The sequence below is a fragment of the Cynocephalus volans genome, chromosome 12 (assembly GCF_027409185.1).
Source record: "Cynocephalus volans isolate mCynVol1 chromosome 12, mCynVol1.pri, whole genome shotgun sequence".
Lineage (NCBI taxonomy): Eukaryota > Metazoa > Chordata > Mammalia > Dermoptera > Cynocephalidae > Cynocephalus > Cynocephalus volans.
The window spans coordinates 103156675-103181739 of record NC_084471.1 but is presented as its reverse complement, the minus strand read 5'-3'; positions in this window follow the sequence as shown (position 1 = coordinate 103181739).

Genomic DNA, 25065 nt, shown 5'->3' with positions numbered 1-25065 from the left:
TAGAGAAGTGTTCAGAATCTCTGATGGATGGAGAATAAGGGTGTCTGGAGGAAAGAAGAGTCTTTAGGGATCTTTGAAGTGGGTGTTTGACTTTCTTTTCTTTTCCAAGCCTCTTGTACTTAATGCCATCCTTCCAGCCCCTTCCCCTAAATTCTGAGGTTTTTTTCCTCTAGGCTCAAATGTCAGAATACATGTAAACTACTACTTGAATTTGAAACAGCTCTTTGCATTCTACCTCACATTACCTCAGGGACTAACTGGATATTCTGATAGTGAGTTTAAGAACTTATAACCATGTCACTTTGGCCTTGAGCATGTTTCAACTCTTCCTTCCTGAATATAGAAATTTTAATGAAAATTATCCCAACCATAATCAGTTTTCATCAAGAAAATATTTTTGATTTGAATTTTAAGACAGTTTGATTTCTTGATCAGATTTTCATACAGCAAAGTTAAAAATTTTTAAACTTATTTTACTAAAATTGTCTTTATCAGAATCAACTCTTTACTTTTTGAATTTTACTCTGAAAATCTCTATTTATCATTCAGTTTTTTCTTTTTTTTAAATAAGATTCAGTATAGCGTAGTGTTATATCCTGGTGATGTTTTAGACTGTTCAGTCCAAAAGAAATACTGTGAGCCACATACAGTTTTAAATTTTCTAGTGGCTACATTAATAAACAGTAAAAAGATATGTGAAATTAAGTTTTTAATATATTTTATATAAACCAATATATCTAAATTATCATTTTGACATGTAATCAGTATAACAATTATCAATTTAGATGAAAATAGATAGGAGAAGGGAAATCTCAGAAAAAGGGAAGGGGCGGGTAAGAAAGTTTGACCTCTGTTTCTCTGCTACCTTCTATAACCTCGTGGCATGGTGAGGATGGAAGAGAAGACAATGCCCATCTTTACTCTGGCTCCTACTTTAGATTGTGAGTGAGATGGTTAAGTAAGAGCAGTGACAAGATTAAGGTATTTGCTGTTCTTCCTCTGAGTAGTCGAGAGTTCTGTTTACATTAAGAATGTAGTGCTAGAAAAGGCCTAAATAGCACCATGTGCTCATAACTCATAATATACTTGTGCATCTTAAGAATCTAAAATATTTTACTAACCCAGAGTTTAACAATAGTCCTGTCCATATTTGCTCACATGTGCTTGATCTCTCTCTCTCATCCAAGTTTAAATTCCTTACTGGAAAGACAGGAAAGGAAAAGTTTGTAGTAGATTTTCTAAACACTAACCTAGCTTTTATAATATGGTTATGGCAACCATCTCTATTTTGGTAAAGTTAGCCTATTATATGAATGACATTTTACAATTCAGATTTTTGCTATTTAGAAAAACCACAAGCCGTTAAAGTTAAATTAGATATTTTATATATGCATTTACTACTCTATGTCAGACTTTAAGGCATTGTATGGAAGCATTGTACAGGACAGAAGGAAAACATAAAGCAGACAGACCTGGCCTAATCTGGAAGGCTCAGAGAAAATTTGTGAGGAAGTGAGTTGGGAACTGAGACATGAAGGGTGAGTAAGAGTTAATAGGCAATATTGATGGAAAAGAGCTTTCCAGGCACAAGAAAAAACATTTGCAGAGGGAATTGAGAGTCCAGAAATATCTACGGCCATAGCACCCTGAACGTGACCGATCTCATCTGAGAGTCCAGAAATATATCATACATTAATGTTCAGTTGATTTTTGACAAGGGTACCAAATGAATAATTTTCCACCATATAGTGCTGGAACAACCAGACATCCACAAGCGAAAGAATGAAGTTGGAACCCTACCTCACACCATGCATAAAAATTAACTCAAATTGGGCCATAGAACTAAATTTTAGAGTTAAAACTGTAAAATTCTTGGAAGAAAACGTAGGAGTAAATCCTTGTGATGTTGATTAAGGTAATAGTTTCTTAGATATGACATCGAAAACACAAGCAACAAAGGAAAAAATAAATTGGACTGGATCAAAATAAAAAACTTTGGTCCTTCAAAAGATATCATCAAGAAAGTGAAATGACAGTCCACAGAATGGGGAAAAAAATGTTTTCAGCCATATATCTGATAAAGGAACTTGCATCCAGCTACTGCTAGGAAATTGCAGCATTAAATAAAGAGTAGGTTTGTGAAAAGAGGTCAAAGTCTAGTGTTTGGATGTGAATGTTTCTTGATTTGAAAAGTAGAACTCTGTTACAAAGTGATCGCCTCCTTATTTCTTTCAGAATAAAAATTTGTAATCTATTTTAAAATTAATAAGCCTCTCTTTCAGCTCAAACTGTCCATTTCTGAGATAAGGTGTAAACTCCATCTTTGAGTGAGCATTCCTTACTCTAGGAATCCTTGGCCCTGAAGTAAGGTTGAATTTATGAACAAGGCATATCTTGTTTTAACTTTAGACTATGCTTTTAATACTGCTCAAATTCCAGCTATTCTACCACGATTTTACAAATTTTGCTTCCTTTTTAAATGAGAATTTTAAAATAAAATAGCCCAAGCATCCTTCTGAATCAGTCATATGCTATAGTAACTTCATTAGTATTTTAGAATCAATGATCTGAATTGTATTTTGCAATTTCCTTACTCCAGAATACTTTGCCCTATTAGCTGCATCCTGAACCATGGTCTTAATTGTTTTAAACATTCCTCTTAGCTCACCAAAAACTGAGTCCAAGCCAGGAAAATAGAAAAAGGAAAATCTAAAGTTGTCTTTTCCATTTCCCAACATTAAATAAGTGACTCTGGAAATGTTTCCTGCATGGCAGCAGTGGTGAAAATCTCTTCTTTGCTATTAAGTTACTAAAGAGGATGAAAACAATTTTTGGTTTTTAAATTTTCTGTTAAAGAATTGATTACTTTATTGGGGTAAACCATGTGAATTAATGTGTACTCTGGCTTCTAGATGATTTCTATATCAGAGAGCCTTGTTACCTGTTCCAAAGAAGAGATGCAAATAATTGAATATTGCCAATTAGAAGTGCATATATTCAAAGTTCATAGAAAAGATCTCATAAATCTCATTATATGTTCATCCAGACTGTTTTAATCAGTTAAATCTATCTTTACTCACATATTTTAAAACAGATGAGCTCCAACAAGCAATGCTGGATGATGTAAAGCAGAAATTGGCGAACTTAGTAAACAGTGAAGAAGGAAAAGTGGACAGGTGTGCTTTTGCCTTTTAACTTTTGTATATTTTATGGAGATTGCTTTTATGGTAAAAACAACTTCTACTTATAGATGTTTATATGTAATTAAATTTTAAGAGCTTTTTATTTTTCTTATGTAGTGAGGAGATATAGGTAATTTTAATGAGGGGTCAGTAGAATAAGATATATTCTTTTGTTTTTTAAAGTCAATTTTTTTCAACTGGTTTTCTTAAAACCGCATGGAAGAGTTAAAACTTCACCCCAACATGAAGACTTGGAAAATAAAAAGTTTATTTTTACTGTTCTTTTTTGTTCCTCGCTGTTCTTAAATAAATGTATGTTCTTTAAATGTATTAGCTCTGGGCCAGCCTGTGGCTCACTTGGGAGAGTGCGGTGCTGATAACACCAAGGCCAAGGATTCAGATCCCTATACAGGGATGGCTGGTTAGCTCACTTGGGAGAGTGTGGTGCTGACAACACCAAGTCAAGGGTTAAGATCCCCTTACCGATAATCTTAAAAAAAAAAAACCTGTATTAGCTCTGAAACCTAGGTATATATGCAATAATATCTACTGTTTTTTAAAATTTAGATATTAGCCAATTACTAATAAATGTGAATGGGAAAATGTAAGCATGATGATTAAGCACAAGAACAATTGTCACCATTTAAATGTCTGCTTCAGGTGAACATCAGCCCAATCAGGCAGTGACAATTACTAATGAGGCACCACCTTAGTCAGTGTTGGGGTGAAGAAAGTGGGTGGCTAATAAATGATGTTTTAAAAGGTCTACATTTTGGCTTGTTTGAAATATTCTTCATTAGACTTGTCAAGATGTTTTTTAAAGTTACTTTAAAATATTTTATTGTTTAGTCTTTTTATAATCAAACATTTAATTGTTTAAGAATAATTAAATATTTATATGTTTAGTGTTTAGTGTTTGGGTACACTCAATGTTAAGTTGCTTGAGCTGTTTCTGCCTTCATTTTCATAGAGTCCTAATGAGAAACCTCTTTGTTGGACATTTCCACACACCAAAAAATCAGCGTCATGAAGTGTTGAGATTGATGGGAAGCGTCCTGGGTATTGAAAGGGAGGAAATGGAGCAGGTAAATAGATGGTAAAAGCCATTCAGAATACATTTATAACTAAAATAGTGGTATCAAATTGTTTCCTTTTAATATGTATAACTTTTACTGAATATAGTTTTTTCAATAATGTGGAAATGGAATTATTTCACAGAACATTGGGCAAATGGATTTGTTTAATTTATGTATTAGTTTACATGTTCTGTAATTTAGAAACCACTTCGCAAATCAGGATATCAGGATACTAAAATTTTGAGATATGGCAATTCCCAAAACTTTTATTTGAGATCATTCCAGGGATGCCATTTTATTCTATTTGTGGCCTCTATCAGTAGGAAACATTTTCTAGTAATTGGACTTGAAAACCATACTACATGAAATTACATTTAAGTGCTTCTTGTTTTTTCTTATCTTGTATTGATAATATTTTTCTGTTTTAAAATAATCTTGTAGTTGTTTCATGAAGATCAGGGTGGTGTGACCAGGTGGATGACTGGGTGGCTTGGAGGAGGATCAAAAAGTGTCCCCAACACATCCTTGAGTCCAAATCAGCAATCTGTGCTTAATAGTGTAAGAACCGATTTTATTCTTGCTGAATATGAATGGCGAAATGATTGTGTGTTGCACTCATTTGCAAATAATCAGATTTCTTTTTCAGGTTATTTTATACAACCCTTTTTACTTTGGAGTTGTGAAAAACGAGAAGAGAGAGGTGATTAGCTTAAGGATAACAAGGCAGTTTTAATAATTTTATTGCATATAGGTTTTATTTTAACTTTTTATATGGCACTTTTATTTTTCAAAGTATTAACTGTTCTTTTCTTTATGCTTGATTATGCTGCCATTGGCAGTCTTGCTACTAAATCATAAGATTCTTGACAGCAGAGGCTTTATTTTGCTCATGTATACATGTTGCAAAGTGAGCCAGTGAATACCTGCCATGTACCAGACTATGCCAAGCATTGTGGATGCAGCTGCAAACCAGATAGACAAGGTGCTTACATTCTGGTAGGAGGAAGCAATTAGTAAACATGAAAACACTGTGTGTGGTATGTGGTAGGCTTTAGATGAGTATGAATTGAATTGAGTTGTACTGTGAGTTAGAATGTGGGGATTCTTTTATTTTTTTAATAAAGAGGACATTAAGGATAGGTGACTTACCCAGAATTAGTTAAAGATAAAACACTATTTTACTTAGCTAGCATAAAATTTATTTTAAAGGAAAGGTCCACACTACATTATTTTAATCTGATAATGTTACTGGTGATCTTTTGCTATATTCATTGATTGGGTCTTACTTTAGAAAATCATGTTTAATGCTTGTTTTTCTTCAATATAATTTTTCACGTCTATATTAACAGTTATTAAAATGATAAGACTTGGTGTTTTAAGTGCCATTGATGGCAAGAAATGTGTTATCAGTTGGCTAATTCTGACTATAAAATGTTTGAAACTGGCCAACTGCCAAAAAAAGGTATTTGAAATAAGTGTTGTCATCAGAGTATTGATTAAATTGTTAAATTTTTGTAATGATAAATGTAAATGTGTAACTAAAGTGCTGGAATTTTCAATTGTTCATAAAGCTGATTTGTAAAAAAAAAAAAAGTTTCAAATGGCATGATTAGTTTTTATTATTTAATTACAATAGCTGAATATACTTTCTTAATTGTAGTGAATACAATTTTATTATCCAGTCTAATATAACCAAATATTTTATCTTAGTCTTTTTCAGAACTTTTTGTTAAATTTCTGGAAACAGTGTCTCGTCCATTTGTTCCACCACCAAAGTTTTCTGGTCATGATATAAAACATCTAGATTCACCAGGAAAGAGAAAACTAGATACAAATGTACCAGAAAGTTTTAGAGGTAAATCCAAATATTTATTTTTCTACGATTCTAAAAATTGAAAGTTTAATTTATGAGTATGTTTTATAGTGATATTAACTAAATTTTACTGTTTTTGAAAACGTGTAATGACTATTCAAAATTCCAATAAGCCATCAGATTTTTGGCTTTATATATTCTTGTGGCAATCTGATATTTAACTGGCTTAGATTAAACAGTGTGAAATACTTTCCCTTTGTATATCAGAGTAATTCTTTTCTCTCTGCATAAGCCAGTTTGAATAACTCTTATGGAAATGATGGCGAATTGGTTAAACCTTTGCTCAGTCTTATTTTCCTTTTTCACTAATGGTACTTATTACTAATCAGAGCTAGATGTATAGTTTATAGTTTGAGATGAGTTTTTCCCCCTTCTCTAATCTAAGTTTTACACTCAGTAACCAAACCTTGGCATGTTAATAATGCCAGTTTGGTAAATTGACTTAGACTTCCAAGAATGTTATGAAGTGCCCTTATACTGTATGTTGAAAGGTCTTCCTGAAGCAAATGGTTGGTGGTTGTAGACACGTATACATATTTTTCTATCCCATTAGGTTGTTAGGGTCTTATTTATATTCACATTGCCTATATTGGCATGCAGGAAAATGTCTTGAGTTGAAATTGTATTATAATCCATTAAACTGTAAACACATTCTTTATTGAAATATCTCTTTTTTTCTGAAATCTTCGTATTTTATTTTAGACTAATATGTTTGCTAGTTGGACTTTAAAGGAATATGTTATTGTATACTCTTGAGTTTATATCACATGCCAGATTCTTAAATTTGGATAAAACATTAAAGAATTTATACTCCTGAAATTTTAAAAACTTCCTTAGTTATTCAGACAAATGTTTCTATTTTTCTGAACTCCTATAGAAAAAGAAAGTGGTAAAATTTATCTGTCGATTAGATAAAAGTTTTATGTACTAAATTTAGTGAAAAGTTGTAATTTTATCTAAGAGGTATGGACTATACTGAAAGCATTTTTTCTTATTACACTAGGCTGTAGCATCTTGAAGCAGATTCCCAAATTCATTATGGCAGAGTTGTCTTCTCCTCCCTTTCCCTTTCTCTTTCTCACCCTCTCCCCTTTCTTTTATCAAGTTCTGTGCTCAGCTTGATTTGTATGGATCAGAGACAAAAGCCAGTGATGATCTCAGTTGATAAAGGGTTTGCATGAAAAAAAGCAAGCTTGATCTTTAATCCTGGATTTAGAAGTGTGCCAGAGCTTTTACTAGGCATCACCAGAAGCTTTCCCAGAGTTAGGAAAGTTGTCATTCACAGGAAAATACAGCTTGGGAACTTAGGGGTGCTCAGTAATGAGGAGATATGATGAATTTGTTTCCATGCTTTCTTTGTTCTGGGAGGCCTCTTTTATTTGAGTTTCTCATTGCTGAAGTGGGCACCTTCAAAGGGTTGCTTGTCTCTTATCAATGAACTTGTCAGTGGTCTTGGGTAATAGAGCAGGATTCTATCCACTAAGACTTTAGGTCATAAACTAAATACTTATTCCAAGAAAAAGGAACTGTATTAGCTCAGCTTTTTAGAGAAATAATCTAATTGAGAATTGTTTTCAAACCTTTGAATGCCTAAAAGAGGATCAGGTATGGTATCCATATATTAAGTTCTCAAGTTCTTCATTTTTCTGCTGGGTAAGTAGCTTGCCTTGCAGCATAGATAAGACCTTCTAAAAGCTGTTCTTGTAGTAAATGAGGTCTATCAGTTATATAACTGGTATTTAAATATAAAACAGTATTAATGTGTTCAATAAAATATTAAATATGCATGGAAATACTCTTCTCTCCCCTTTTCTTTCTCCCATTTCTTTCTCTTGTTTCTTGTCCTCTTTTACCCTTCTATATTTCATAGACCCTGCATGTGGGATCCAGTATCCAGCAGTTTATGAGATAAAATTATTTGGGGGAAAATCTGGGAAACTAAAACACATGTCTAGCATTGTTTTTATCAGAAAATGTTTTGAATTATCAAGGCTGAACTTTAATCAGATTTTAGTAATATAAATTAGTATTTGTGTTTAGGAATTGAGGCCTATTTGTACTTTCATTTTGAATAATTAAAGAGTAGTCCAAAAAATGTGCTAAATACCAGCGTTATTACTAGCCAGGTAGAATTTTAAATTTGAGAGTAGTGGTAAATTGGTTATTCATATATGTCTATATCAGTCAGTTTAACAATATAAGAATAACTTTCTTTATGCTACTACTTATATTCAGAGGGTTTTTTCAATTTGACTTATTTGTGAAGGGTGGAGACTAAATAATCCATATTTTATCATTTTTTTATAACAGAATCTAGGTCTGGTAGAAGTACAGACATGAATCCACTCTTGGCTTCCCGCTCTGCAGCTGTGCCTCTTACTAACCCAGCTGGACTTGGACCTGGTGGGCCCGGGAATCTTCTTCTGAAACCCATGTCAGATGTTTTCCCCACATTTACACTTTTGCCAGTGTCACCTGACAACAGCGCTGGAGTTGAGTTGAAAGGCCTTTTAGAATAATAGATGGTTCTCAAACCAGAGATGATATACACTTTTAAAAAAACCACGAACACCATGTGTATATACTTGATCACAAAGTGGCCTTTTGGAAAAAGTCATGTATTTGTTTATAGTTGTATTTTCTCTAAATTTAATAAAAATATTCTCAATGCTTTTAAAAATTACAGGTGTCAGAGGAGCAAGTGTTTGTTATATAATTTGCTTTTTTCTTTCTCTGATTTGACCTAATTTAACCTGGAAACATTTCATTTATCTTTTATCTTAATTTACAAAAATAAAAAAAGACAAAAATACTAGAAGCTATATCAGCTTTTTATTTCCTCTTTTGATCTTCAAGTTCATTTAAGCTAGAAACCTGTGGTTTATCTTATAAATATAATCAAGAAATTTACCCAAAACAAGGAGAAAAATATACTAATAGTGGCTTCTCTGCATAGTGCAGAAAATTGATCTGAAGTATATATTAATCATTTTTAGAGGACTTTGTGCAGACAGGCCAAGGACAAGGTTGTCCCTGGGAGGTCATAAGTGCCCTGAGATGGAATGTGTATTTGGTTCTATGCAATTTTATCACTTACGTAGATTCATTTTCCACCACCACAGTCAGGATACAGAATACTTCCAGCATGAGCACCCCTAGTGCTGCCCTTTGATAATCGTAACCACCTTTCTCCCTTCCCCCCGCCTAAATCTCTGACAACCACTAACTGTTCTCCATCTCTATAATTTTGTATTTCAAGATTGTTATATGAATGGAATCATACAGTATGTAACCTCTTGAGATTTGCCTTTTTTCACTCAGCATAATTCCCTTGAAATCCATCATGGATCGCTTGAGTTGTTGCGTGCATCAGTACTTTGTTCCATTTTAGTGCTGAGTACATGATATGTGGATATGTCATTAACACAGGAGTAACAAGTATCAAGAAAGAGTAAATTGCTGAGGAAAAATTACATGGGGGGTGTAGAGTTTGGGACTGACTCTGATGATCACAATCATTCCCAAGTTTCCAAACACAGTGACTGTGTAGATGGCCAAGAACAGCAGGAAGAGGGGCACCTTGAGGGTTGGGAACTCTCAGAAGGCCAAGAGGACAAAAGTGGCTCCAGCACTCTCATTTCCCTCATTCAGTTTCATCATTCCTACTGGTGGAAATCAGAGAGTTCATCCTGAGCTTCCAGATATAACAAGAGAGTAGGAATGAGGGAACAGAGATGGCTCCTAATGAGATACCATCACCGTGTGATGTACAAAATATGTACCCATGTTTAATTTTTGGCCTTTCTGTGCCTCATTTGAACCTCTCTTTGGACACTTAATACTTGAACATGGAATATTCCCTTTACCAATCCATGATTCATCTCCTCATCTATAACACAGATAATGTGCCTTTCGCATAAAGGTCTTCTACAAGTTATATAAATATATGTACATACTAAACGCTTACAGTATTTCTTCCCCTTACTAAAGACTAAATAACTATGCACTACTATATGAATTTCACTTAAAATATCCTTACATACAACAGACATAATTCCACGTAGACTGCCACTGGGGAATTAGCATTCTGTTTCTATGCCGGTATTCAATACTTTTAGACAGCGATGGGAAAACAGTAGTGGTGAGGTTTCTCACCTAGACTGGACCTGAGCTGTCACCCTGAGGTCTGTATGACTATTATAAAGTGTTAGCATTTCTAGGAATATCTTATAGGAAATAGAAAGTGGTGCAAACAGAGAACAAAGAGTGAAAACATTTTTAGAAGCATGGTAAAAATGGCTTTCTTTACCAATTCCCTTCCTTTTCTTCTGTTGAAGAAACAAATTTCCTCAAAGCTCTGATCATCAACACAAAAACTTTACTTTTTCCATTTTTTTTTGTCTTTCTCTGTCTTCCTCAGATTTCCCTTTATCTCAGGTTTCAATGGTGAGAAGGGAACTTTGAGCAAAAAGAGATTTTCAAAAAGTCCTCCATTTTTTACTCCCACCCCAACACCCATTACTCAGCCAGATAACTCTGCATCTGCAGTCAGCCTGCCTTCTCCCACCCTGCAAGTCTGATGTAGCTAAGATTTTATTTTAGAGTCATGTTCGTATCCCTACACATTTTTCAAGATAACCTCCTAACAAAACACCTGAATTCTAAACACTTCTGTCTGGATTTGCACAATATCTAATATCACTGCACGTCCACACTCCTCACTGATCCTCTCTCTGTTTCACTCGCACCAGCATTTTTGACATTTCATACACACAACATGACTTTTATAATATAAGAACTTCAACAAAATGTCTCTTCTAACTAGAATGACCTCCTTCTCCACCAAATTCTAGCACTAATACCCTGTAATGTCACAGTCCAGGCAGCACTTTTCCTGAAATCTTTGTGGATTCATCCAGATTTCACAGTTATACTGCTTTGATTTGCTTCCACCTACATGGATTTAAAATCACAATTATTATACAATGTCTGGCATATTTATCTAAAGCTTTATAAGTTTTTCAGTCTTCCCTAAAAGATTTTTTAAGGTTGAGAACAAATAGTGAATATTATTTTCATATTCACCAATCTGACCAAACATCATTAAAGTAAATAAAGGAGGCTGTAAAACAAATCCATATTGTTTCTTAACAATGTCGGAAATAGAGTTCAATACCTGGTGTTCTTATTCTCAAATTTATTAATTGTATACAACTGCACTGCTGCTGTACTCACACAGGAGTCTCTATGCCAAAAATATTAGATTTCTGATTTCAGAGTTTTCTACATCAAAATTAAAATATAACACTCAGATTAAGAACTCAGCAGAAGCCAGAGATTATTTATAGACTTATTTATGGAAGGCTTCTGTGATTCAAAAAATAAAATTTTTGAAAATTATTTTACAAAAATGTAACTTTTTACAAAAAAGTTCTAGTTTATAATTTGGTAACAGGAGTTTCATTCAAAGAATATGCAAAAAAAAAAAAGATTCCAATAAATTACATTATTTCTCTTTGATAATAAAAGATATAGGAAGCATGGAGAGCCTCTAAAGGGTGAGTGAGATTTGGAAACTAAATTTAGGTAAAGTGTGTGTAGTTTAAATGTAACTGCATGACCTTGAGGAATCACATCCTAGAGAATCTTGACTGGGCATATGCAGCAAGCTATCAGCATGTCACTTGGAAGAATGTCCCTACTTCCTAATTTAGAATATCATTAATTTTAGGGCCAAACCCATGGCTCACTCAGGAGAGTGCGGCGCTGGGAGCGCAGGGGCGCATAGGGAAGGCCAGTGCACTCACTGGCTGAGTGCGGTGCGGATGACGCCAAGCCAATGGTTACAATCCCCTTACCGGTCACACACACACAAAAAAGAATACAAGAATATCATTAATTTTAAATCATTTAATCATATGAGAAAATATTGATATATACATATATGTTGATAATCATATGAAAATATTGATCTTCTAGTCTTGGAAACACAACAATAAAAACCTGCAATTTGATTCATTATGTATTTATTAAAAACATAAAGTTTCCAAAATTAACAAAGCAAAGACTATAACCCAATTTCAACAAATCAACTTAGTATGTTTAGTGAATTGTGCTTCTTCAGTTTCTCTCAGCAATTTTGTTTCTGCACATCTGATTTTTTTGTAAATAACATACTCACCATCATTCTGCATATAGACTTGATATGGAGCTCTTGTCATTGTGTATTTTACCTTAATTTTCCTTTTTTATTAAAATTCTGGTTGAAGACGCATTTATCAGTGAGGCATTTGATAGGTATGTTGAATAATATACTGTATTGAGTTTCTGTTGCAGAAATTTTTCAGAAATTATATCAGAAAATTTATAGTGATATACCCTTACACATCTATGCGAATGTGCACATATTTTAGACAAATTCTCCCCAATTATATTTTATGAAAAATATTTTCTATTCACTTTTGTTTTCTTTGTGTGTCTGTGTGTGTGTGTTCTGATTTTGTTTTTGTTTTTTACTGTATTTTCTGGGGGAGTGGATAATCTAACTTTTTTCTAAATTTATTTTTTGAACTGAAACATAATTAATTATCGACATTTATGTGGTACAGATTCACTCTCATTGTTTAGGTACAGTATGTGATGGCCAAATCAATATTATTAGCAAGTTCATCATTAGAAATTTTAATTATTCTTTGTGTCACTTACCCAATCACTCCCTAAGCTACCTTCCCCTCTCCCTTTATTCTTGATTGATACTTTTACTGGGTGTAGATTTCAGGATATGGAGTTATCCTTTCTCAGACCATTGCTGCTGATAGGAAGTCAGCTGTCAGTCAAATTAGCACTTTGAAGGGTAATAAATGTACTTCTTTTGCTCCTTTAAAATGTAATTTTCTTTTTGATTTGTCGTGTTTTCTACAATGTTACTATTATAGATGTATAAAAATATAAATGGAATTAGATGTATCCATTTCAGAACAATTTTCAATGCTTATCTCATCAAATTTACTTATTTATATTTTTTCCAACCATACTCTGGGATTCCTATTAAATATGTTACTGCAAGCATTAAATTACCTGTGTCTGTTACCTCATATATATTTTTTTTCAGTTTTTGTCTTATTCTTTTATTCTATATTCTCTTCTGAAAATTTTAATATACTACTTCTCTCACCAGCTATATTTAATCTACTATTAAAACTTTAAGATCTTAATTTCATATGCTATATTTTTAAAATGATGCTTCTATTTAGTTCTTTTATTCCATGATTTTTGTACAATATCGTGATTCCTAATTCCCTGTGAATTTTTTTTAATTATGCCTCTTAAACATGGAGTGTGTAGATTTACAATATGTATCCAGTAATCCTAATTTTTAAAGTTATTGTATTTGATTTGACCATGTCTTTTATATATTGCCCAGTATTTTATATATTTCATATAATTCACCTTGTTTTTTATATATTGCTCGGCTTATTATGTACTTGATAAGCTTTCTCTATGTACTGGATATTACATTCAAATCATCATGTACGAAAACATGTTGAGGCCTTCAATGTTTTAGTTTCATCAGGATATTGTTTCTGTTCCAATAGGCATTGAGAACACAAGTCTAGTACAACCTTCTCCCAATTTCCAGACTTAAAGTTTCCTGAGCACCTTAGGTGAGTTATATCTCAGTTTCAGACCGAAAAAGGTATGGTTTATCTCCTGATCACTTTTGCACCTGTGTGTATGTGTCCATGGCCTGAATCCACATTAGGGAATATTTTCTCTGAATCTCCAACTTTGGGTTTTCCTTATATTTGTCCCTTTACCTATAGGTCTATGAGGCCATAAAAGGTATAGCTCAGCCTCTCAGCAAAAGGACTTGGAACAAATCATCCACGGGTACCTCAATCATCTCTCTGAAATTCTGGGTTTCCTTTGAACTTGGCTTAGTATAAATTATGCTTGAAAGATATAAAATAAATATTTTTTTATGCTATATGGACCTAATAGCTGGTCCTCAGGTAGCTTTTTAAAAAAATACTGTTTCAGTGCAAAAAGTCTGCTACTCAAGGCAATAGACACCTGACCTCAGAATGATCCTGATGTTGACATGACCATTGCCACCACTGCAATAGAACAACTCCAAGCCTTCCTTGCCTTAGTTACACATGTTGATGTTTGGGTGCTTTTTGACTTTCCTCGGAGCCAATAATTGACTGGAATAGAAGTCAGAATCTCTCTTTTTGACCCCAGGCATACGAGTCTGTAAAATGTTAAGTTTCTAGAGAACTGTATACATGTTTTTGGCCTTATACCTTCACTTTTAGCAATAATCGTGCTTTTCATCTCAAAATCTATCACTTTGCTATTAGAAATTGCCCATAACAGTGTAGTTTCTTGATGCTGTCATTAAGATATGCTTTTCATATTTTCATATTTTATCCTATTATTTTCTAGTTTAAATATACTACTCAGTGGAAATTATCTATGACACCATAACCAAAAGCCTTCTCAATCTAATTTGACAATATACTTCTAAATCTATGGTTATTCATCTCTTTCATATTCTATACAATTAGTTTTTTGCTGAATGTTCTTTAGAGCCTGTTTGGTAACTAAACTGAATGTTATAACCAATGTAACATTTATTTAGAACTTCCAAATGAATTATTTATTTATATACATATTTTGGGGTGTACAACATTGACTCCCATCACCAGTGTACAACACGTGTGGATCAAATCAATGTTATTAGCATGTCCATTACTACAAATCATAATTATTCTTTATGCCCCTAACCCAATCTCTCCCCACCACCCTCACCCTCCCCCCACTCCCATCTATTGTAAACATAGATTTGTTCTCACCTTCTAAAAGAGCAACATATTATTGTGGTCTTTTCTTTCTGTCTTTCCTTCCTTCCTTCCTTCCTTCCTTCCTTCCTTCCTTCCTTCCTTCCTTCCTTCCTTCCTTCCTTCCTTCTTTTCTTCCTTATTTCTTAGCACCCATTTATGAGTGAGGACATGAAGTATTTCTCTGTATATGTTTGGCATACTTCACTTAACATAATTTTTTCCAAGCTCACCATGTTGCTGCAAATGGCAGGATTTCATTCTTTTTTTAGGCTGAATAGTATTCCATTGTGTATACATACTACATTTTCCTTATCCAGTCATCTGTCAATGGGCATTTAGGTTGCTTCCATATTTGGGTTATTGTAAATAGAGTTTCACTGAACATGGGAGTGCAAAAATTCCTTCAACATGATGATTTCCATTCCTTTGGATATATATGCAGAAGTGGGATTGCTGTATCATATGGTAGTTCTAGCTGTAGTTGTTTCAGAAACCTCCATACTGTTTTCCATAATGACTGTACTATTTTTACAGTCCCACCAACAGTGTAGAAGGGTTCCCCTTCCTCCATCTCTTTAACAGCATTTATTACTCTCACTCTTTTTAATACTGGCCAATCAAATTGAAGTGAAATGATATCCCAATGTAGTTTTGATTTGCATTTCCCTGATGATTAGTGATGCTGAGCATTTTTTCATGTATCTGTAGGCCATTTGTATGTCTTCCTTTGAAAAATGTCTATCCACTTCTTTTGCCCACTTTTTAAATAATCCAATTTAAAACAGTAAAAGAGCTTTCTTTTTTCTGCTCTGTTTGTTGCAATAAACTTCCATCTTAGTACTGCTTTTGTTCTGATAAGATATGTCTTTATTTTCATTGGTTTCAGGAAATTTTTTGATTTCCTGTTTAATTACTTCTTGGAACCATAGGTATTTGTATAGTGTCCTGAGTTTTACTTGCTATTAATACCTAGTTTTAATCCATTGTTGTCTGAAAAGACACTTGAGGTAATTTTAAATATTTTAAATATTTTGTGACTTGATTTGTGACCTAACATGTGGTCTATCCTGGAGAATGTTCCACGTGCTGATTAGCAGAATATATATTCTATAGTTGTTAGAGGAAATGTTCTGTAGATATTTACCAGGTCCAATTGGTCTTAAGTGTAGTTTAAATCCTGTGTTTTTCTACTGATTTGTTGCCTGAATGATCTATCCAGTGCTGAGAGAGGGATGTTTAGGTCCCCTACTATTATAATATTGAGGTATGTCTCATTCTTTAGGTCTAATAGTGTTTGCTTTATATATCTGGATGCTCTAGTGTTGGGTACATATGTACTTATGATTGCTATATCTTCTTGCTGGATAGATCCCTTTATCATTATATGGGGGACTTCTTTGTCTCTTTTTATGATTTTTGGTTTAAAGTCAATTTTATCTGTTATAAGAATAGCTACTATTGCTCATTTTTGTTTCCATTTGTGTGTTATATCTTTTTCCATCCCTTCACTATTAGTCTGTGTGCATCTTTACAGGTGAAGTGAGTCTCTTGAAAACAGTATATAGTTGGGTGTAGTTTTTTAATCCATGTCATCAGCCTGTGTCTTTTGAGTGGGATGTTTACTCCATTTGTATTTAGGGTGGTTATTGAGAGGCATTGTCTTATTCTGGTATTTTATTGCTTTCATTTAGAGGTTTTAAATATCTTTCACTATCTGTTGGTTTTTTGAGGTGGTAAGATTTAGTTTCTTTACATTTTTGTTTTACCCATGACTTTTGTTCTTTTTGTGTATTTATAGTAGTGATCATTGTTTTTTAGATTCCAGATGCTGAACTCACTTGAGAACTTCTTGCATGCCTGGTCATGTGATGAACTCCTTCAGTTTTTGTTTGTCTGGGAAATACACAATTTCTCCCTCATTTCTGATGTATAACCTTGCTGGGTATAGTATTCTTGGCTGGCAGTTTTTTTCTTTTAGTATTTTGACTATGTCATCCCCCTTTCTTCACACCTTTAGGGTTTCCACTGAAAAGTCTGCTGTTAGTCTGATGGGGGCTCATTATAAGAGACTTGATGCTTTTCTCTTGCTGCTTTAAAGATTCTTTGTATTTGAGCTTTGCCAGTTTGATTATAATATCTCATAGAGAGTGTATTTTTTTTTTTTTTGGACTGAGTCTGTTTGGGGATATTTGAGTTTCCTGGATTTGAAGGTTTCATTAGTCTGTTTTGTGTTGCTATGACAGAACACCTGAGACTGGGTAAACTATAAAAAATGGAGGTTTATTTGGCTTACAATTCTGGGACAGCTGCATCTAGTACAGGCCTCAGGCTGCTTCTACTCATGGCAGAAATTAGCAGGCAGCCAGTGGGTACAAGCAGATCACATGGTGAGAGGAAGCAAGAGAGAGAGAGAGAGAGAGAGAGAGAGAGAGAGAGAGACAGGAGGTGCCAGGGTCTTTTAAACAACCAGCTCTCATGGAAACTAATAGAGTAAGAACTCACTCATTAGTCCTCCCACCTAGGAGAGCATTAATCCATTCATGAGGGGTCTGCCTCCATGACTCAAACAGCCACACTGGGGATCAAATTTCCATATGGGTTATGGGAGGACAATACATCCAAACTCCATCATACTGCCCATGGCCTCCCAAAACTCATGCCCCTCTCACAAACAAAACACAATCCTTACATCCCAACAGTCCCAAGAGTCATAGCTTGCTCTAACACCAACTTAAAAGTCCAAAGTCTTATCTGAGACCAAGGCAAAACTCCTTCCAGCTGTGACCCTGTAAAAACAAATTTATTACTGCCAAGATACAATTGTAGAATAGATATTGGGTACATATTCCCATTCCTAAAGGGAGGAGTAGACCAGAAGAAAGGAGAAACAGGCCCCAAACAAGTCCTAAACCCAGCAGTCTTAAACACTAACTCTTAAAGTTCCAAAATAACCTTCTTTGACTCCAAGTCCTGTGTTATGGGCAGAATGGGGCATCTGGGCACCCAAAGTCACAGACAGCCTTGCTCCCACAGCTCTGCCAAGCATGGCCCTCTGGGCTGCACTGGTACCTGCAGCTTTTCCAGTCCTGTATTGTACATAGCCAGTGGCCTTATAGTCCAAGCCCTGCTGCTTTGGCTCTGCTAGACATTTCCCTGGTGGGGGCTCTCTGTGGGGTCTCTGACCCTACTTTTCTGCTTGGCATTGCTCTAGTAGATGGCTTCTGCAGTGGCTCTGCCCCTGCAGCAGGTCTTTGCATGAGCCTCAAAGGCTGTTCCATAGATCTTCTGAATTATGGGTGGAGGCTGCCACACCTCCATTGCTCTCATGTTCAGCCAGCCTACAGACTTATGGCCACATGGACACCAAGGTTTCCAGTTGTGCTCTCCAGAGCTGCTGCATAAACCCACTTGGGGCCAATTGAGGTAGGACCGATCCAGTCAGAGCAGCTGGGATGCAGGGAGCAGGTTCCCAAGGGCAGCTGTGCCCCAGGTCTGTACTTCAGAAAAACTCAGGCCTCTTATGCCTCCAGGCCTGTGATGGGAAGGGCACCCTTCCAGACTTCTGAAATGCCTTCAGGGCCTATCTCCCATTGTCTTGTCTATTAGCATCTGGCTTCTTGGTCGCCAAGCTAATGTCTTTTTTTTTTTTAATCAGTATACAATACAGTTGGTTTTGAGTCCCTTTACTGATTCCTCCCTCTCCCCTCCCTCTACCCCCTCCCACTCATCAACATCATATCTGTTCACTTCTCTTAACAATTCAAGAAATTGTGATTGTCCTGTTGTCTTCCCCACCCACCCAATTTGTTTGTGCATTTATTTCTTTATTTTTAGCTCCCACAAATAAGTGAGAACATGTGATATTTCTTTCTGCACCTGGCTTATGTCACTAAATATAATTTTTTCTAAGCTCATCCATGTTGCTGCAAATGGCAGTAATTCATTCTTTTTTATAGCAGAGTAGTATTCCATTGTGTATATATACCACATTTTCCATATTTACTCATCTGATAATGGACATTTGGGCTGGTTTCAACTCTTGGCTATTGTAAATAGTGCTGCAATAAACACTGAGGTACAGGTGTCCCTTTGACATGATGATTTCCATTCCTCTGGATATATTCCCAGCAGTGGAATAGTTGGGTCATATGGTAGATCTATCTGTAATTGTTTGAGGAACCTCCAAACCATTTTCCATAAAGGCTGCACCATTTTTCAGTCGCACCAACAGTGTAGGAGGGTTCCTTTTTCTCCACAACCTCACCAGCATTTATCATTCTCAGTTTTTTGGATATTAGCCATCCTAACTGGAGTGAGATGGTATCGCAAAGTGGCTTTGATTTGCATTTCCTGAATGCTGAATGATGTTGAGCATTTTTTCATTTGTCTGTTGGCCATTGCCTTTGCTCATTTTTCTAATTGGGTTACTTGGGGTTTTTTTTGCTGTAAAGTTGTTTGAGTTCCTTGCATATTCTGCATATTAATCCTTTGTCAGATGTATGTTTTGCAAATAGTTTTTCCCACTCTGTTGGTTGTCTTTTAACTCTGTTAACTGGCATAAAAACAGACACACAGATCAAACGAATAGAGAATCCGGAAATCAACCCATAAACCTACAGCCATGTGATCTGTGACAAAGGCACCAAGTCTACACACTGGGAAAGAGACCACCTCTTCAGCAAATGGGAAAACTGAATATCCACATGCAGGAGAATGAAACTAGACCCATACCTCCCACCATATACCAAAATCAACTCAAAATGGACTAAAGAATTAAATATACACCCTGAAAAAATAAAACTCCTTAAAGAAAACATAGGGGAGATACTCCAGGAAGTCATATTGGGTACAGACTTCATGAATATGACCCCCAAAGCACAGGCAACCAAAGGAAAAATAAACAAATGGGATTATATCAAGCTAAAAAGCTTCTGCAAGCTAATGCCTTTAGCAACCAGTTTATCTGCTTCACCTTTGTGTTTTTCTCCTACTCTCTGCTTCTCTACCACATGGCCATGAAAATTTTCCAAATCTTTATGCTCTGCTTTCCTTTTAAATTCTGGCTTTACATCATGCCTTTTCTGACATAATTCAGCATAAGCTATTGGCCAGTAGCCATGCAGCTTCCTTAATACATTCCTGCTTGGAAATTTCTTCCAACAAACATTCTGGCACACAACTCTTAAGTCCCGCCTTCCACAAAGTCCAAGGGCATGGACACCATGCAGCCAAGTTCCTTGCTATGGTATCAAGGATTATCTTTTTTCCATTCCCAATATGTTCCTCATTTCTATAAGAGACCTCATCATCTGCATGGCCTTTACTGTTCATGTTTCTGTCAACATTCTGGTCACAACCATTTAACAATTTAACTCTAAAATGTTCTGAACTTTCTCTCATCTTTATGCTTTCTTAGTCATCCAAACTCCTCCGACCTTTGCCTATTAAACAGTTTCAAAGCTGCTTCCACATTTGCAGGTATCTGTATAGCAACACCCCACTCCTTTGTATCAATTTTCTACATTAGTCCATTTTGTGTTGCTATAGGAGAATACCTGAGACTAGGTAATTTATAAAGAGCAGAGGTTTACTTGGCTTATAATTCTGGGACAGCTGCATCTTGTTTGAGCCTCAGGCTGCTTCTACTCATGGCAGAAAATGGCAGGCAGCCAGTGGCTACAAGTAGATCACATGGCGAGAGGAAGTGAGAGAGAAAGAGAGAGGAGGTGCCATGGTCTTTTAAACAACCAGCTCTCATGGGATCTAATACAGTAAGAACTCACTTATTACTCCCTCCATCTAGGAGAACATTAATGCATTCATGTGGGATCTGACCCTGTGACTGAAACTGCCACACTGGGGATCAAATTTCCATATGAATTCTGAGAGGAAAATACATCCAAACTCCATCAAAGGTCTGTGTTTCTCCCTGTATGTCCGAAGTTTTCTATTATTATTTTATCAAATTGGTTTTCAATGACTTTACATTTTCCTCCCCTTCAGGAACACCCATGATTTGGATGATTGTGTGCTTAATGTAGTCTGCAAGCTCTCTTAGGCTTTCTTCACTCCTGGTTTATTTCATTAAGACCATCTTTGAGATATGAAATTCTTTCTACTGCTTGCTTTGACGTGCTGCTAAGTCTCTTGGATGTGATTTTTATCTCATTCAATGAATCCTTTTCTTCCATCAGTTCTGCTAAATTCTTTTTTAAGGTATTAGTCTCTTTGTAAATTTCCTTCTTCATATCCTGAATATATTTTCTCATTTTGTTGTGTGGTCTAACTGAGTCTCCTCTTATCTCATTGAGTTTCTTTAAGATTTTTACTCAGATTTCATTTTCAGTCATTTCAAGAGGTTCCTGTTCTGTAGGATCCAGTACTTGAGAGTTACTATGTTCCTTTAGTAGCCTCATATTTTCTTTTTATTTTTTCACATTTCTGGCCCCTGTATGTTGATTTCTGGTCATCTGGTACATCAGTTGCTTCTTCTATTACTCTGGACTGGACTTTGAGAAGAAAGACTTCCTCCTCTTTGTCCTGGCTCCTCTGATGACTCTCCTTTTGTCAACGCAGTTGAATATGAGATGGGCCACTTGCACATTGGTCATGGTTGCTACTGTGGTGTCAAGCTGTCCTTGTGGCAATAGATGCAGTGGTGTTGACTGTTGTGGGTGACCTCCATGGAACTGGTTCAGGGCCTCCCAATTACAGTGGCAATTCTGTCTTCTATGCAGGCTGGGAGAGGGCTGCCTAGGGCTTTACCCACCTGGGCCTCCCAGTCACAGCAGTGCTCTTGCATTCTGTGCAGGCAGGGAGAGGGATGCCTGGGGCTTTTCCCTCCTGAGACTCCTGGTTGTGGCTGGACTCCTGCCTTCTGTCAGAAGCACAATATTTTTAAGGGAAAAAATAGTATAGTCTTAAACTAGAAGGAACCTGGATGACCAACTAATTATTCTTTAATTTTTTGCTGAAACATAATTGATTATGCATATCTATAGGGTACAGCATTGACTGTCAATTCCTGTGTGCAATATGTGGTGCTCAAATCAAGACAATTAGTATATTCAGTATATACACAATGTAATCATTTTTTTGTGGCCCTTTACCAATTTCTCACTAAACCTCAGTTCCCCTCCCCATTATCTGTGTCTGGTGGCCTCAGTTCTGTTCTCTTTTTGAAAGTTCAATGAATTATTGTGATTGTCGTACCTTTCTTTCTTTCTTTATTTGTTTACTTTTTTAGCCAGCACCTGTGAGTAAGGACATGTAGTATTTCCTCTCTGTGGATGACCAACAAATTTATTAATTGTTATAGATTAGTCTTTAATTTTTCTTACTTTTATATTTAAATTTCAATATTAATAAATAAATACCTTTTAAGTTTGTATCCTGGGATCTGGACTATATTAGAAATATTCAGGTTTAATTTCCTTGTTTTCTTTCTTCGAATAGCAATAATTGTTTATCTTGGAAAATTTGGACATAGATATAAAGGACAACTTTAATTTCTCCCTAATCATAGCATTTTAAATTTATGATGTATATACATTGTGTTCTTCTTTTTTTGTAAAAATTTATATAAATTGTATTCCCTTTCCTTGTCTGGGAACAATATCATTTTAATAGCTATATAACATTCTCATGCAAAAATGTGCCACCTGGTATTCACACTCATCTATATGATCACAGCCATCACATCCTTACAGGCATTCTAGTTATTTAAAGATATTCTGTCTGGTACATACTTGTAATTTCCTGGTTATTAAATGCAAGCAGTCCTCACTTTGTGTGATTTGGTGGTAATTGAAAAACCATGCAAAATAAATACACATTTTCAGGATAGACACATTTCGATTAACATGGTACCATGCAAAGTGGCGGCTATCTGTATTTTATATATCATAAATTTCTTTTTTCTCAATTATAAAATAAAGATTATTGTGAAAATATTCAGACAAGTTTCCTATTATGCCCTCAGCAGATTTTTAAAATTGGAATAGCTAAATAAAAGTGCACAAATATTTAAAGACCCTGGAAACATAATGTTAAATTAATTTCCAAAACAAGTGTACAATATAGTTGTTCTGACAATATGAATGAATAAAAGTGCACGTCACTTTGAAATATCTTGACTATAAACATATAAACATATCTTATTTCATATTTTTGATAATTAATCTTTTTATGATTAATTGTAGTATTTTTGCATTTTAATTGATTTAATATTCATGGCTTTCAACATTTATTATACATTAGTGTTTGAGTGCTTCAAATAATTTCTACGAATTTTTCATATCTGTAATTTTACCACTGTTTCTTGTTTGTGGCAAGTACTTTCCCAAATTGTTGTGAACCTCTTAAATTTAGATAGTTTTATGATCAAACTCAAGTAATATTATATTTTATAAATTTTTCCCACTGCTATATAAGCTCAGAGAATTTTTTTAATTGTTTAATTTTTTAATGTTTATTTTAATTTTAATCAAAACAGCAATTCATTTCTTTTCTATGTTTGAAATTACTCACAGTTTGGTAGCATGTGGGGGTATGTCATTGTTTTTGTGGATAGTTAGTGGCAAAAAGATAATCTAGTTAGAAATAAAATTCTTTATTAGAGATATTTGTTTCTTAAAAAAAGACGTCGCATTATAGACACCGGAAAGGGGCAAAATCAAACCTTTTCTTAACAGTGAAAATAAATCTATAGCACTAGTGTGCCAAATTTAAATACTTTTCTTCTCATTTACAGGTCAGTAGAACCTGACTCTTTCTGGCAAATAAACTTAATTCACCCCTAGTCTTTCATCACTAAACAATCCTCTCTGTAGTCTCTGTTCCATACATCTCCTCATTGAATACCAGGGACCTTGCTATACCAATACTAGTACTGATTAAGTATTTTGGTATTTTTCAAATACTTTACAATGCATGTGCTTTGCATGTATAGCCACATATGAACTTTGTGTATACTTTCTAAATTAAATCATTATATGTATAATTTCTGGGTAAAAAACATTGGATAGTCTCAAGCATTTGACTTTCATACTCCTAAGAGGTAATCAAAAGGGAAAAATAATGAAGATGAAACTTCTCGACAAAAATTAACTGTATGTTCATTGTACATTAATTATAAGAATTTGGTTTAAAATATATGTACAGTTTGGCCAGAGGAATAGGAGAAATAAGGACATAGGCCAGAAATTAATTCACATAGTGTATAATAAAAATGATGTCATGGATCAGTATGAAACGAAAGGCTGGCTTAATAAATCCTGGAAAGAAATTGGTTAAAAATGTCAGGGAAATAGTTATATACAAACTTACAAAACACCACAAAATTATATCCAGATTTGCTCTAGATATTCCAAGAAAATATGGCCATGAAAAGCCAATAATTTGAGTCCCCACTGCCTGGCAGCAGGCAGGAGCACAAGCAGAGCCCCAGGCAGGAGCTGAGGACAGCACCACTTTCCTGGCAGGGGGCAGGAGAATACATGGAGACCTAGGAAGGAGACAAGGGCAGTACCACCACTCCAGCAGTATGCAGGAGTAGGCATGGGGTCCTAGGCCGCAGGTGACGGCAGTGCACCCTGCCTGGCAGTAGGCAGGAGAATGCCAAAAACACCAATACCACACAGAACACACCACAGCCACCACCACAGTCATAGCTGCCTCAAAAACAGCTCACTGACATAGCAGCAGCCATAGCCAGTGTGCTGGCGGCCTATCAGTTGCTTGACTGCATTGACACATGGAGAGTCACAGAGATTGCAAAAAGAAGAGGAAATCTCTCTCCTCAAAGCTCACACCAGAGTAAGAGAAGAAGCAACTGCTCTACCCGATTATGAGACATCAATGTAGAGACACTGGAAATGTGAAAAATCCAAGAAAATATGACACCACAAAAAGCATACAGTTATTCTCAAATACCAGACTCAATAGAGCAAGAAACTCTTGAAATGACTGAAAAGGGATTCTCTGAGTAATGATTTTAAAGAACTCAATGAGATATGAGAAGACCCAAGCAACATAATGAAATGAGAAAAAAAAAAAAAAAAGGATATAAAGAAGGAAATTTACAAATA